Here is a 15,193-nt window from a genome sequence, read left to right as displayed (position 1 = left end):
GGATGCATCAGGATGTCTTCAGTTCCGGAACGGAACGTTTTTTGGCCGGAGAAAATACCGCAGCATGCTGCGCTTTTTGCTCCGGCCAAAAATCCGGAACACTTGCCGCAAGGCCGGATCTGGAATTAATGCCCATTGAAAGGCATTGATCCGGATCCGGCCTTAAGCTAAACGTCGTTTCGGCGCATTGCCGCATTCGACATTTAGCTTTTTCAGAGTGGTTACCATGGCTGCCGGGACGCTAAAGTCCTGGCAGCCATGGTAAAGTGTAGTGGGGAGCAGTGTACTTACCGTCCGTGCGGCTCCCCGGGCGCTCCAGAGTGACGTCAGGGCGCCCCAAGCTCATGGATCATGTGATCACATGGATCACGTCATCCATGCGCATGGGGCGCTCTGACGTCATTCTGGAGCGCCCGGGGAGCCGCACGGACTGTAAGTATACCGCTCCACCGCTCCCCACTACTACTATGGCAACCAGGACTTTAATAGCGTCCTGGGTGCCATAGTAACACTGAACGCATTTGGAAGACGGTTCCGTCTTCAAATGCTTTTAGTACACTTGCGTTTTTCCGGATCCGGAGTGTAATTCCGGCAAGTGGAGTACACGCCGGATCCGGACAACGCAAGTGTGAAAGAGGCCTAAGGCTACTTTCACACTCGCGTTTTGGCTATCTGTTTGTGAGATCCGTTAAGGGCTCTCACAAGCGGTCCAAATTGGATCAGTTTTGCCCTAATGATAAGGATCCGCTCAGAATGCATCAGTTTGCCTCCATTCAGTCACCATTCCGCTTTGGATGCGGACACCAAAACGTTGCTTGCAGCGTTTTGGTGTCAGTCTGACGAAACTGAGCCAAACGGATTCGTCCTGACACACAATGTAAGTCAATTGACTTTCAATGGTGTTCAAGACAGATCTGTTTTGGCTATGTTAAAGATAATACAGACGGATCTGTTCTGAACGGATGCAGACAGTTGTATTATCTGAACGGATCCGCCTGTGCAGATGCATGATGGATCTGCACCAAATGCGAGTGTGAAAGTAGCCCAACAGAGGGAAAGCCATTCTTCTTGTCCGAGGCCTTTTCTAGTAAATCGTCAAGGACCAGCCCAAACAAAAACTCGCCCTGACAAGGACTAGGACAAAGTTAAGCCTTGGAACTAGAATCCCCATTCCAGCCTTTGAACCAAATTGCCCTACGGGCATAGTTGGATATGGCAGAAGCCCTAGGGTTGAGCGGTATACCGGTGTTCACGATATCCCGCGGTATAAATAAATGGCGATATCGCTGTTTCCTAATTACCGCGGTATTTTGTGACGTCATCGAAGCGGTCATGTGCGCTGACCGCTTCTAAATCTGAGTCCGCCCGCCCCTGCACCTTGCATAGCGCAGAGAACAAACATATTACATCCCCTCCCACCACTCGCTCCTGGCTCCTACTTGCTCCGCCTCCCTTTTTCAAGTCTCCAGACTCCACCATCTGACATCACCGTCCGTCACCCACCCGTGCCGGTTTTATTGCATGTGGCGAACTCTGAGTACTGGGCGTCTCTGGAGAGACTTTTCCTGCGGCTGCCTCGCTCGTGTGCTCTGATGACGAAATTACAAACATATTACTTCCCGCAGCGGGCCGTCCCCGGCTCTCCCTCCTCCTTGCTCCCATATTTAAATCTCCGTCCACCGACATCTGATGTCAGAATCGGAGCACAAGAGTTCACCACTTCGCCCGACTCCTGGCCTGCGAGGAGTGTCCAGGCAGAGGAACAGGAGTGAGTGAGAGACCCTAAAAAGCATAGAATAGTGTCAGCACATTGATCTATAATAGCAGGCATTAGGGAATAATGAGTCACATGAGTCCCCCAAACATGAGCAACAAGAAGACATTACTGTATGTATGGTGGCCTGTGGCCACAAGACTTTATTATAACGTCTCCTTGTGGCCCCCCCATACAGTATAACGTCTCCTTGTGGCCCCCCCATACAGTATAACGTCTCCTTGTGGCCCCCCATACAGTATAACGTCTCCTTGTGGCCCCCCATACAGTATAACGTCTCCTTGTGGCCCCCCCATACAGTATAACGTCTCCTTGTGGCCCCCCCATACAGTATAACGTCTCCTTGTGGCCCCCCCATACAGTATAACGTCTCCTTGTGGCCCCCCCATACAGTATAACGTCTCATTGTGTTTTTTTTCTTTTAAACGGGTATTTATCGCGATATACCGTATTTTTCGCTTTATAAGACGCACCTAGATTTTTGAGGAGAAAAATATTTTGAACAAAAAGGTTTGCTTTTGGTGGGTTTTGAACTAATGGTGGCCTGTGGATGACGCACCGTTATGGGGGATCTGTGGATGACGCACCATTATGGGGGGGGATCTGTGGATGACGCACAGTTATGGGGGGGGGGATCTGTGGATGACGCACCGTTATGGGGGGGGGGATCTGTGGATGACGCACCGTTATGGGGGGGGGATCTGTGGATGACGCACCGTTATGGGGGGGGGATCTGTGGATGACGCACCGTTATGGGGGGGGGGATCTGTGGATGACGCACCGTTATGGGGGGGGATCTGTGGATGACGCACCGTTATGGGGGGGGGGATCTGTGGATGACGCACAGTTATGGGGGGGGGATCTGTGGATGACGCACCGTTATGGGGGGGGATCTGTGGATGACGCACCGTTATGGGGGGGGGGGGATCTGTGGATGACGCACCGTTATGGGGGGGGGATCTGTGGATGACGCACCGTTATGGGGGGGGGATCTGTGGATGACGCACCGTTATGGGGGGGGGATCTGTGGATGACGCACCGTTATGGGGGGGGGGATCTGTGGATGACGCACCGTTATGGGGGGGGGGGGATCTGTGGATGACGCACCGTTATGGGGGGGGGATCTGTGGATGACGCACCGTTATGGGGGGGGGGGATCTGTGGATGACGCACCGTTATGGGGGGGGGGGTCTTTGGGTGACGCACCGTTATGGGGGGGGGGGGGGATCTGTGGATGACGCACCGTTATGGGGGGGGGGGATCTGTGGATGACGCACCGTTATGGGGGGGGGGGGGATCTGTGGATGACGCACCGTTATGGGGGGGGGGGATCTGTGGATGACGCACCGTTATGGGGGGGGGGGGGATCTGTGGATGACGCACCGTTATGGGGGGGGGGGGGATCTGTGGATGACGCACCGTTATGGGGGGGGGGGATCTGTGGATGACGCACCGTTATGGGGGGGGGGGGATCTGTGGATGACGCACCGTTATGGGGGGGGGATCTGTGGATGACGCACCGTTATGGGGGGGGGGGTCTGTGGATGACGCACCGTTATGGGGGGGGGGGGATCTGTGGATGACGCATCGTTATGGGGGGGGGATCTGTGGATGACGCACCGTTATGGGGGGGGACCTGTGGATGACGCACCGTTATGGGGGGGGGGGGGGATCTGTGGATGACGCACCGTTATGGGGGGGGGATGTGTGGATGACGCACCATTATGGGGGGGGGGATCTGTGGATGACGCACCGTTATGGGGGGGGGGATCTGTGGATGACGCACCGTTATGGGGGGGGGGGGGGATCTGTGGATGACGCACCGTTATGGGGGGGGGGGGATCTGTGGATGACGCACCGTTATGGGGGGGGGGGATCTGTGGATGACGCACCGTTATGGGGGGGGGGGATCTGTGGATGACGCACCGTTATGGGGGGGGGGGGGGATCTGTGGATGACGCACCGTTATGGGGGGGGGGGATCTGTGGATGACGCACCGTTAAATCTTTTAATGGCTCTGCTTTCTTCTATAACAGTACTCACTATAAAAGCAGCAGTCCGGCCAGCACGTGACATCACTCACTCAGTCACACTCCTGCCAGCTTCATTAATGAAGTGGGAGGAGCATGACTGAGTGAGTGACGTCACGCGCCGGCTGGACCGCAGCTTTCATAGTGAGTACTGTTATAGAAGAAAGCAGAGTGTAATGAAGCAGTTTTCATATGTAAAGTCTATAATCTTCAAGCAGTGTCTCTGCTTTAAACTAGGGCAATTCTCTGTAGTAGTACAACTCACTATGAAAGCGGCAGGCAGGGCGGCAGCGTAACCTCACGATTCTCACTCATTCACGCTCCTGCTCCTCCTTCATGAATGAAGTGGGAGGAGCGTGAATGAGTGAGAATCGCGAGGTTACGCTGCTGTCCTGCCTGCCGCTTTCCTAGTGAGTTGTACTACTACAGAGAATTGCCCTAGTTTAAAGCAGATACACTGCTTGAAGATAATAGACTTTACGTATTTAAATTGCTGTGAGCGGGGCCCGATGTATTACAGTACAGTGACTGCATCGGGCCCCGCCGCGAGTGTTGCCAGCCTCCGTCCCCTCCTCCCACCCCTCTGATACATCGCAGGCTGCAATGTATCAGCGTCACCAAAGTAAACATGGCAGTGTTCGCTTTATTAGACGCACTGCCATTTCCCCCCCACTTTTCGGGGGGGGGGGGGGGGGGGTGCGTCTTATAAAGTGAGAAATACGGTATATCGTTATCGCGATAAATTATTTTTGTTATCGCCCAATACTAAGAAGCCCTAGCGGAAAATCTTAAAAAGAGTCCGTAGAAGCGTCCGCTAAGAAATCTAAGGAATTATTTATAGTAGGGAAGAAGGAAAGTAACTGCTCCTTAGGGGTACCCCCCTTAATGTGAGCCTCTAACTCCCCCATCCACACTTTTAGTGATCTAGCAACGGACATAGCGGCAATAGCAGGTTTAAAAGCTTCCCAGTTCTTTTTTAAATAAACCTCTGCTCTCTTGTCCATTGGGTCCCTAAGCGATCCCATATCTACAAAGGGGAATGTGGCTTTTCTGGACATTTTCGCCACCGGAGCATCAAGCTTAAAGGCCCTATCCCAAGGAGTGGAGATCTCTTCAAACGGATACTTCCGCTTCACAGAAGAAGGAACAAAAAACTTCCTATCAGGTTTTTTCCACTCTCTGGCAATCACTGCTTGAATGTTTCTATGCACGTCAAACACCTTTCTTTTCTTGGGACCTAAACCTTCAAACAGAGTCTTGGACTGATTGCTGTGGCTTCTGATCATCCAACCCCATGGTAGCCCTAGCCGCCTTCACTAGGGAGTTCGTGTTCTCAGCAAGAAAACGTGGATTCCCTGAGGCCTCGTCCTCAGAAGACTCATCCAATGACCCCCGTACGCCTTCCTCTTTCAACCCAGAAAGTATATCACTGTCACTGGAGTCCTTAGCTGAAGTACTAGGGCGGCTTTTAATCAATTCGCTAACCGACTGACCTCTTAACGGATCATCTGCTTAATGTTGCCCATTAATCCTTTCAAGCCCGGAGGTTTTGTTGCGATAAAACTGATCGGTTATGTTTATTCTACAGGTCAGTACAAATCCAATGATACCTTATACGTATAGTTTTTAAGAGTTTTGATAGTGATAAACAAATGTAAAAGTGGGGGGGGGGGGGGGAATCTGTATTTTGACCCCTATAACCTTTTTCGGGGCGATCTGAACTTTTCATTGATACCATTCTGGGGTGTGTATGACTTTTTTGTAGAAAATGAAGCGACCAAAAACGTTGAATCGGCCATTTGGATGCTTTTTTTCATTTTGCTGTTTACCGTATGGGGAATATATTTTCATACTATAGGCGTTTTCGCACATCGCGACACCCATGATGTGTAATTTTTTTTTTGGTAAAGGGGGGGGGTGATGTGAATTATGTATTTTTTATTTATTACACTTTTTTTATAGTTCCCATAGGGAACTATAACAATCAATCATCTGATTGCGATTATCATATGATTTTACTCGTTTCCTATGGAGCCCTATTACAGGCAAGGCCTCCATAGGAAATACTATGAAGCAGCCTCCTGTCATTCATAAAGACAGGGGCTGCTGCATACACGCTCCCGCTCCACCGATCACCACCGAAAGCGCACACTTTCAGTTTCAGCGCGCTCAGATGCGCATCTCACAGCATCTGAGGGGTTAAATGTCCGCAATCGGCATTACTGCCGGTTGCGGACACGAGCCGCGGGTGTCTGCTAAAAGAAGCAGGCGGCCACCCGCGGTGGGCAGGAGCGGGCGCCATCTTTAAACACCCGCCCAGTGCCGTATATATACGGCGCTGGGCATGAAGCAGTTAAAGACTGTGCTTCTTCCACCATTAACTTTCAGATACACACTTGACATAGGGGTTTTGCCCAGGCAGAAGGTAGCTTCTTTTTACACACAGCACATTCCCTTTCTTTTGCTCTGGAGGTCTTCCTAGAAGACTCTTAAGACAGGGCTTGACAAATTTCCTTGGACTCTAGGAGCCAGCTAAAAAAAGTTAGGAGCCAGGCGGAGCCGCGTCATAAAGCCCCCAGTAGGTGCCCCCATAGTGCTCCCCCCCCCCCACTTTTCCATAGAGCCCCCCAATAATGCTGTATACCATGTTACATATACCACCGCTCCGTCCCCGGACCCTATTGACTATAATGGGGACGGGGGTGGAGGTCCAGCGCAGCACGGCAGTTCGCGGTGAGAGGCCGCCGGACTAAAAAGTTGGACATGCAGTACTTTTAGTCCGGCGGCCTTTCACCATGCACTGCCGTGCTGCGCCAGAGCTCTGCCCCCATTATAGTCAATGGGGACGGAGCGGTGGTCCGGCGAAACAGCGGAAGGACGGATCCGACAGGGTGAACAGCCTGCTGGATCCGTCCTGCCACAAGTGTGAAAGTACCCTTAGTTATATAGCTACTGAATGAGACAGAAGAAGGGATCCCTTTAACATATATATCTCCTTGAGAAGCCAATTTGATCCTAAAGGGTTAATTCAAACTGTAATCTAAACTGTGTCCTGTCACTTCTCTTATCTCTCTGCTCCTATCCCTTAAAGGAAACCTGTCACCTGGATTTAGTGTATAGAGCTGGGGACATGGGCTGCTAGATGGCCGCTAGCACATCTGCAATACCCAGTCCCCATAGCTCTGTGTGCTTTTATGGTGTTTAAAAACCTTTTTGATCAATATGCAAATGACCTGATATGAGTCCTGTATCCGGAGATGAGTCAAGCGGAAAGAAGCCCAGCACCGCCCCGCGTCCTCCGAATCTCCTCCTTGCTGGCTGACGTCACAGAGCTGGAGCGCCGAAATCTCGCGATGTGCGAGCTAGCGCATGCGCAGTGTTGGCATCATGTTCATTCCCTGTGCTGGCATCAGCACAGGGAACGAACTACGCATGCGCTAGCTCGCGCATCAGGACTTATATCAGGTCATTTGCATATTGATCAAAAAGGTTTTTTAACACAATAAAAGCACACAGAGCTATGGGGACTGGGTATTGCAGATGTGCTAGCGGCCATCTAGCAGCCCATGTCCCCAGCTCTATACACTAAATCCAGGTGACAGGTTTCCTTTAATCTCATCACTGCTGCAACAAAAGCATCAGCCGACAGCCTCAGTGTAAACTGTTCTAGTGACTCACGGTTCTTTTAACTCAAAGAATCGAATGAGTCTCTAACTAAAAGTCGGATCTTTAGATTCTTTTAACCTGAGACTCATTCAATTCTTTCTAGACTCCCTCCTGTACTTGTGTCAGTGACCCAGGGCTGCTAGTGCTTGCCTCAGCTCTGATTGGTTGGTGGGCAGGGAGGGGCTGGCAGAAGCAGCTTCCACTCTAGGATCAGATTACACTCCTCCCGAGTCCCTCCCCTCCCTGCTGCCAGCGTCTCTGCTATTGTGTGCTGTGACGGAGCTGACTCAGACTGAGGAGCTGTTTCAAACGGTGCTGCCTCCGGACAGAACGGCAGCTCCGCACCCATCGCCCGGGGACCTTTGAAAACAGGCTGACAAATACCCAAGCGCCAGGACCAAATTCCTGGTCGCCATGGCGACCTGGCGCCTGGGATTTGTCGAGCCCTGTCTTAAGACACCCAAGCACAAAACATGACCCCATGAGCATTATTATAAAAAATTCATTCTGGGGTATAACCCCTCTTACCCTACCCTGGTACCGATGTATCATCGGTGGTTTTAGCGCGCTGAGCCTACTCCATCTCTCACAGCAAACCAAGCCAGAATAGAGGAAAACTGCCAGCCTACTCCACTCAGCATGGCAGTGAGCTGGCTGGGCTTTTCTCCTCGGCGCGCGCAAGCCGGCTCCATCCCCTTCCGGTCCGCAGCATCCAGCTTCCTCCCACCGCTGCAACCCGGAAGTGAATCCAGCACGCTGGCTGGCAGCCGAACATGCGAACATAGCCGCAGAGGTTTGCGAGAGCCCATAAAGATCAAAACCTCCCGAGGACCAGAGAAGGGGAATGAAAGGGGTAGGGAGAGAGAAGGGAGCCCAGACTTCTGCAGCGGCGCCGCACAGGGTAACCCTCCTCACACTTCATAATAGCCGGGGCCTCCACAGCTCCTACTTTTCCAGTGTATCCGATTCCCTCCTGCCTCTTAGTACAGGAAACAGAACTGGAGGTAGAGGGGATGATCCCTCTTTTAAAAGGGAGTTCTGGTTCCTGTTTCCTGTCCTGAGGAGGTGGAGGCGGTCTCTCCAGGGCTGCTGTCATAGGCGAAAGAGAAAAATGAGCAAATGCAAACAAAAATTGCCTCCGAAGGTGTACATAGCTTTTAACGAGGGAAAAGGTTTTTTTTGTTTATACTTGAAGCTTATTTTTTATTTTAATAAAACACTTATTTTTTCCTCACTGGGGGACTGATACACACTGCATTGTAATGCACTGTGTCAGTTTCACTCTGACACTTACGCCTATCAGATCCAGCCTGTGGCAGGGCCTGATGGGCTTCTGTAGCTGACAGACCTGGAGGCCTTTGTATTTTCATGGACTGCCACAGCAACCTTTGGCACCCTGGCCCAGAGTCCCCTCCCTCTGCCAATGTCACGACGGGTAATAGGGGAAACCCCCCATCGCGCAATGCTCTGGCTACCAGGCCGCAATGCAGGGAAAAGGGAGCTGGTCACCTCCTAACGCTTCCCTCAACAGGCCCTAGTATCCTAACTGTATGAGCCCCCTTCAGTGGTAAGAGGACTTATACTAGGGTTGGACGATATCAAAAATATTCAGACGATAACGATATTAAAAAATTTATCGCGATAACGATATATATCGCGATAAATACCCGTTTAAAAGAAAAAAAACACAAGGAGACGTTATACTGTATGGGGGCAGCCACAAGGAGACGTTATACTGTATGGGGGGCCACAAGGAGACATTATACTGTATGGGGGGGGGCCACAAGGAGACATTATACTGTATGGGGGGGGGGCCACAAGGAGACATTATACTGTATGGGGGGGCCACAAGGAGACATTATACTGTATAGGGGGGGCCACAAGGAGACATTATACTGTATAGGGGGGGCCACAAGGAGACATTATACTGTATGGGGGGGGCCACAAGGAGACATTATACTGTATGGGGGGGGCCACAAGGAGACATTATACTGTATGGGGGGGGCCACAAGGAGACGTTACACTGTATGGGGGGGCCACAAGGAGACGTTACACTGTATGGGGGGGGCCACAAGGAGACGTTACACTGTATGGGGGGGGCCACAAGGAGGCGTTACACTGTATGGGGGGGCCACAAGGAGGCGTTACACTGTATGGGGGGGGGCCACAAGGAGGCGTTACACTGTATGGGGGGGGGCCACAAGGAGGCGTTACACTGTATGGGGGGGGGCCACAAGGAGGCGTTACACTGTATGGGGGGGGCCACAAGGAGGCGTTACACTGTATGGGGGGGGCCACAAGGAGGCGTTACACTGTATGGAGGGGGGCCACAAGGAGGCATTACACTGTATGGGGGGGGCCACAAGGAGGCGTTACACTGTATGGGGGGGGCCACAAGGAGGCGTTACACTGTATGGGGGGGGCCACAAGGAGGCGTTACACTGTATGGGGGGGGCCACAAGGAGGCGTTACACTGTATGGGGGGGGCCACAAGGAGGCGTTACACTGTATGGAGGGGGCCACAAGGAGGCGTTACACTGTATGGGGGGGGCCACAAGGAGGCGTTACACTGTATGGGGGGGGCCACAAGGAGGCGTTATAATAAGGTCTTGTGGCCACAGGCCACCATACATGCAGTAATACTTTGCGATATACCTTTCCCGCGGCTGCCTCGCTTGTGTGCTCGGATTCTGACATCAGATGCCGGTGGGCAGAGATTTGAATATGGGAGCAAGGAGGAGGGAGAGCCGGGGCGGCCACTGCGGGAAGTAGTAAGTTTATAATTTCGTCACCAGAGCACACACTAGTGAGGCAGCCGCAGGAAAAGTCTCTCCAGAGACACCAGTACTCACACAGGGGATCGATTCGCCACATATACAATAGAGCCGGCACTGGTGGGTGACGACGATGATGATGTCAGATGGTGGGTGGAGACTTGACTAAGGGAGGCGGAGCAAGAAGGAGCCAGGCCAGGAGCGAGAGGAAGTAATGTTACTCAGCGGCAGCGCTATGCAAGGTGCAGGGGCGGGCGGGCGCACGTTTAGAAGCGGTCAGCGCACAATGTGAGCTGAACGCTTTGATGACGTCACAAAATACCGCGGTATTTTGGAAACAGCGATATCACCGTTTTTTTAATACCGCGGTATATCGTGATACCGGTATATCGCCCAACCCTAACTTATACCCACGTGCCTAGAGATCTAGGAATCCCTGCATTGCCCTACAGATGATGACAGGGCAGAGAATACCTGTGCATCCACGACACGGATGACAGGCGTCTCTAGAGGCCCAGTAGCTGACAGATGAAAGACTGTGGGTGAAACAGTACGGCAGGTAAGTCACACAGCAACATAACAATGCTATCTACACTTACCTGCCGCAGCCGAGATGGACGGAGGCTCCAGGCTGGGAAACCCACAGTGCTCGCCTTCGCTTAAAGGGTTTCTGTCACCCTGCAAAACTCTTTTTTTTTTTTTGGGCTAGTTAGATTGCTCATAGTGCGATATAGCAGAATATAATGGTATTACTTACTTTCATGCGGCCGATTCTTTATAAAACGAACTTTTATAATATGTTAATGAGGGCTCTACCAGCAAGTAGGGCGTCTACTTGCTGGTAGCTGCTGCAGAAATCCGCCCCCTCGCCGTGTTGATTGACAGGGCCAGCCGTGATCTCCTCCTCCGGCCGGCCCTGTCAGTAATTCAAAAATCGCGCGCCTCGCGTCATTCGGCGCAGGCGCTCTGAGATGAGGAGGCTCGTATCCTCAGCACTCCCTCAGTGCGCCTGCGCCGATGACATCACCGAAAGAGAAGACGTCATCGGCACAGGCGCACTGAGGGAGTGCTGAGGATACGAGCCTCCTCATCTCAGAGCGCCTGCGCCGAATGACGCGAGGCGCGCGATTTTTGAATTACTGACAGGGCCGGCCGGAGGAGGAGATCACGGCTGGCCCTGTCAATCAACACGGCGAGGGGGCGGATTTCTGCAGCAGCTACCAGCAAGTAGACGCCCTACTTGCTGGTAGAGACCTCATTTACATATTATAAAAGTTCGTTTTATAAAGAATCGGCCGCATGAAAGTAAGTAATACCATTATATTCTGCTATATCGCACTATGAGCAATCTAACTAGCCCAAAAAAAAAAAAGAGTTTTGCAGGGTGACAGAAACCCTTTAACCCCTGCGGGAAAGCACGCCCCTTTCGGAGCCATCACACCTCCATGCGCATCTCCAAACAGGGACCACACCAAAACTACATACACCAGGTGGGGGAGGGAAAACAGAAACACACCGGAGGGGACAAACTGACACAGCAAAGGAAACCGAATCACAAATAAGGGTGGCTCACACAGACACCAAACATACAGCCAGGGAGCAAAGCTCCAACACAGGCTGACAAGCAAACTCTGACCTCAGGCAGCAACACACCAACATATAAAGAGGCCAGAGGTCACACCCACCACTAAACATTTAACCCTGTGCAAACCAAAAATGGGGAAACACCACAACCCAGGGAAAATGCCTCACATGCAAACACCGTTGCCAACGGCAACCGCACGTGTAGACAAAGTCACGACTTAACCAAGGGTCGTGACAGCCAACTGCTTAGATGCAGTGGTCAGTATTGACCAACACATCTAAGAGTTATACCGCTGAAATCAGAGCTTTGAAGGCTAATGGCAGTAACAGTTAGATCACTATCCTGATCAAGTGAGCACAGCTCCTGCTGTACAGCACAGCATGGGAACTCCTTGCAAGATGCGTCGTACTGTACATATACGGCTCACGTTGGGAAGGGGTTAATGCGGTTTAACCAAACTTTACCCGCTACATGAGAACAAACCCTTACACAGTCCACACCATGTAAAGTTTAGGAGCTGCTTCTAGAACTGGTTAGGACCTGTTCGGGACTGATACATGCAGTGACATACTCCAAATGTACACAGAACGTATGCCTGAAGGGCGGTGGGAGCAAAGCCTAAAGGTACTTTCAAACTTACGTCAGAGAATTCCGGCAGGCAGTTCCGTCGCCAGAACTGCCTGCCGGATCCGGTAATCCGGACGCAAACTGATGGCATTTGGCAGACGGATCCGGATTTGCTCAGTCTAAGGCCACAAATAACAGTTCCGTTATACACGACAGAAAGAAAAAAAAAAATCCTTGTAGGACTTTTTTCTCGTCATATATAACAACCGTTATTTGTCATTCTGTCCTAAAATTCCATTATATTCCTTGATAACTCTGTTAGAACCCTACAACTGAATTTATAACGCAAATGCAAAACCACCCTTAGGCGAGAGGGTCATTGACCTGGTTAATTCTGGAGCCTGTTCACAGGGTCCATCAGATTCCGTATGCCATCAGCTTCAGGGTAAGGTCACACGGCAAAACAAGCGGCAGAAAGATCAGTGATTACTAGCTAAAACCGGTCGTGTTTGCCGTTAGTTGTGTAATTTGGTGGAGGTTTTAGAGCATTAGAAGAATATTTTGCTGAGGTTTATCTGCTTCCCCATTGACTTCTAAGAAATCCACAATAATATCTGCTTCCAGGAAGTAACAGGTCACTTCTCAAGTGTTTTCCCAAATCGGCTACAAAAAAAAAAAAACTTTTTCGATTTTACACTGTGTGCCCAAGGTGGAGTTTTTAACATAATAAATAATAATAATAATAATATTTATTTATATAGCGCCACCATATTCTGCAGCGCTTTACAAATTTATAGGGTTCATGTATAAAACAAAAGTAACTGGCTAATATACAACGGAAACACTAGAAGTCAGGGCCCTGCTCGCAAGAGCTTACAATCTATGAGATTGTATTTTGTATATGACAGTAAGGCCTCATGCACACAGCCGTTGTTTTGGTCCACATCCAAGCTGCAGTTTTTGCGGCTCAGATGTCGACTCATTCACTTCAATTCGTTGCTCCGTTCCGTGGTCACGCAAAAAAAAAAAAATATATATATATATATAGCAGTTATATCAAAGGCTGTCCGTGCCATTCCACAATTCATGGACGCCATCCGTCTTTTGCGGACCGCAAAACACACAACGGTCGTGTGCATGTAGCCTAAAGGGGTTATCTAACAAATGCCCCCCATATGCCGGGCCCCTCACACCGATTCTCCTGGTCCCCACACCTCTGCTGCTTCTTCTCATGCATGGATGAAAACACCCGGTAACGGGGGGAGGCAGCCAATGGCAGGCGGTGACAGGGACAAGCCTCCCTAGTGTCACCCGCGGACAAGGACAACAAATACGTTCCTGTGCATGAGCCCTTATACTGGCGTACTATCAGAGCGCTGTCTCCCCACCAGGGCAGAATCAGACATATTCTTTGAATTTGGTGTGATTTTTACCTAGTGGTAGTTTTCTGACAGAAAAGTGGCTGAAAAGCTAATAAATGAGTTGCCACTGTACAGATCCAGTCTCTTTCCCCAGACATAGGGCACACATTGTGGCACAGGGGACCCATAAACGTGGTGCTGGGCTCTAGCGCCTCATATTGACCTGCCCTCTGCCTCAGTGCGGTTTATGCAGTCACTTCCTGCTGTCTGCACATAACCTGACTGATCCTGGTAGTGAAAGCTTTCACTTTCGGTTCCACTGTTTTCTTCCCCAGTGAGTGGCAATGGATTGCCCATTCTACACGGACATCACACCCTGGCATTATTGCCTGGCACCCCACCCCTGACACCAAAGCCACAAGCAGCAGTGGCGACTGTTCACACACAAGGCCTCCCTCACCTGTCACATACAAGTCACGTACACGATGCTGGAGGACGTATTCAGTGGATCCCTAGCGTCCACTACATAGCACTTTGTGTCCACAGGCGAGAAGCTCAGCCCTCCACGGCTGGTAACATGGAGAGTCCAGCGAAGTTCTAGCCGGGAGTCTCGTGTGTCTCTTCAGAACCGACAAGTTACCGCTTCCTGGTGAAAGAATGTTTGTTACAGCGCCGTGCACCGCCCCTTCCCTATTCCGCCCTGACATTACACCATGGTGCTACGTGTGAGACAGGGCTTTCCCGCGTCTCCTGAGGTGAACCGCTGCAGCACTTCCCTGCTGTACACACTGCTGCGCTTCTACTGCACCGGTCACTGAGGACACCGGAAAGCCGAGGCGGAACCTCTCTTTTTTATAGCCTTCAAGTGACCGTAGACGAAAAATACATATACTAAGCAAAATGTGACCAAAATTCTGTCACAATATTTGCTTTTACACGTGGATGCGTTTTACTGGTCACCATGCAAGAGGTGGTTCCGATTACAGAGATTATACTGTATATATTTTTTATATACAGGGGTTATATGTATATTTTTATGTCTGTGTCACATTTATTTAATTAAAAAAACCACTTTTTTTGGAAAAATGGCCTGTGTGTATCAGTATCGACTTATTTAATATAATTCTTAATCTATTTTGTGCAATGTTGTCCTTTGTACCGGAGAAGGTGGGGGGTGGGGGTGCTTTTTGTCTAGTTTTGCAGTTTACATTTTATGCTCCTGGCATGGTCAGGTAATTATTTGTTGCAATTTTTAAATATGGCAAAAAAAAAGGAATTCCATTCAAAACCGTGACCATGGATTCACAAACTGGTTCATGTGGAGGCAAACCGTAATTCTTTTTGCCTCAGATACTGACAGAGCACACAGAACTTTGTACATGTGGGCCAAAAAAGCATAATCCTTATTTATATATGGTATGTTTGTAGGGTACGGA

At 50.6% G+C, this 15,193-nt stretch overlaps 1 protein-coding gene across 4 annotated transcripts in view; it reads right to left on the bottom strand.

The window, feature by feature from the left end:
- RIPK1 (receptor interacting serine/threonine kinase 1) overlaps positions 1-14,788 on the bottom strand; it is a 165,258-nt gene extending 150,470 nt beyond the window's left edge. For all 4 annotated transcript variants that reach the window (XM_040431969.1, XM_040431971.1, XM_040431970.1 and 1 more), the window contains exon 1: positions 14,218-14,788. The gene's annotated coding sequence lies outside the window, so the exon portion shown is untranslated. The remainder of the gene's footprint in view (positions 1-14,217) is intronic.
- Positions 14,789-15,193: the final 405 nt, after the last annotated feature.

This window comes from Bufo bufo, chromosome 5, assembly GCF_905171765.1.
Source record: "Bufo bufo chromosome 5, aBufBuf1.1, whole genome shotgun sequence".
Lineage (NCBI taxonomy): Eukaryota > Metazoa > Chordata > Amphibia > Anura > Bufonidae > Bufo > Bufo bufo.
The sequence above is the reverse complement of the archived record's forward strand: the minus strand, read 5'-3'. Positions and strand labels throughout refer to the sequence as shown.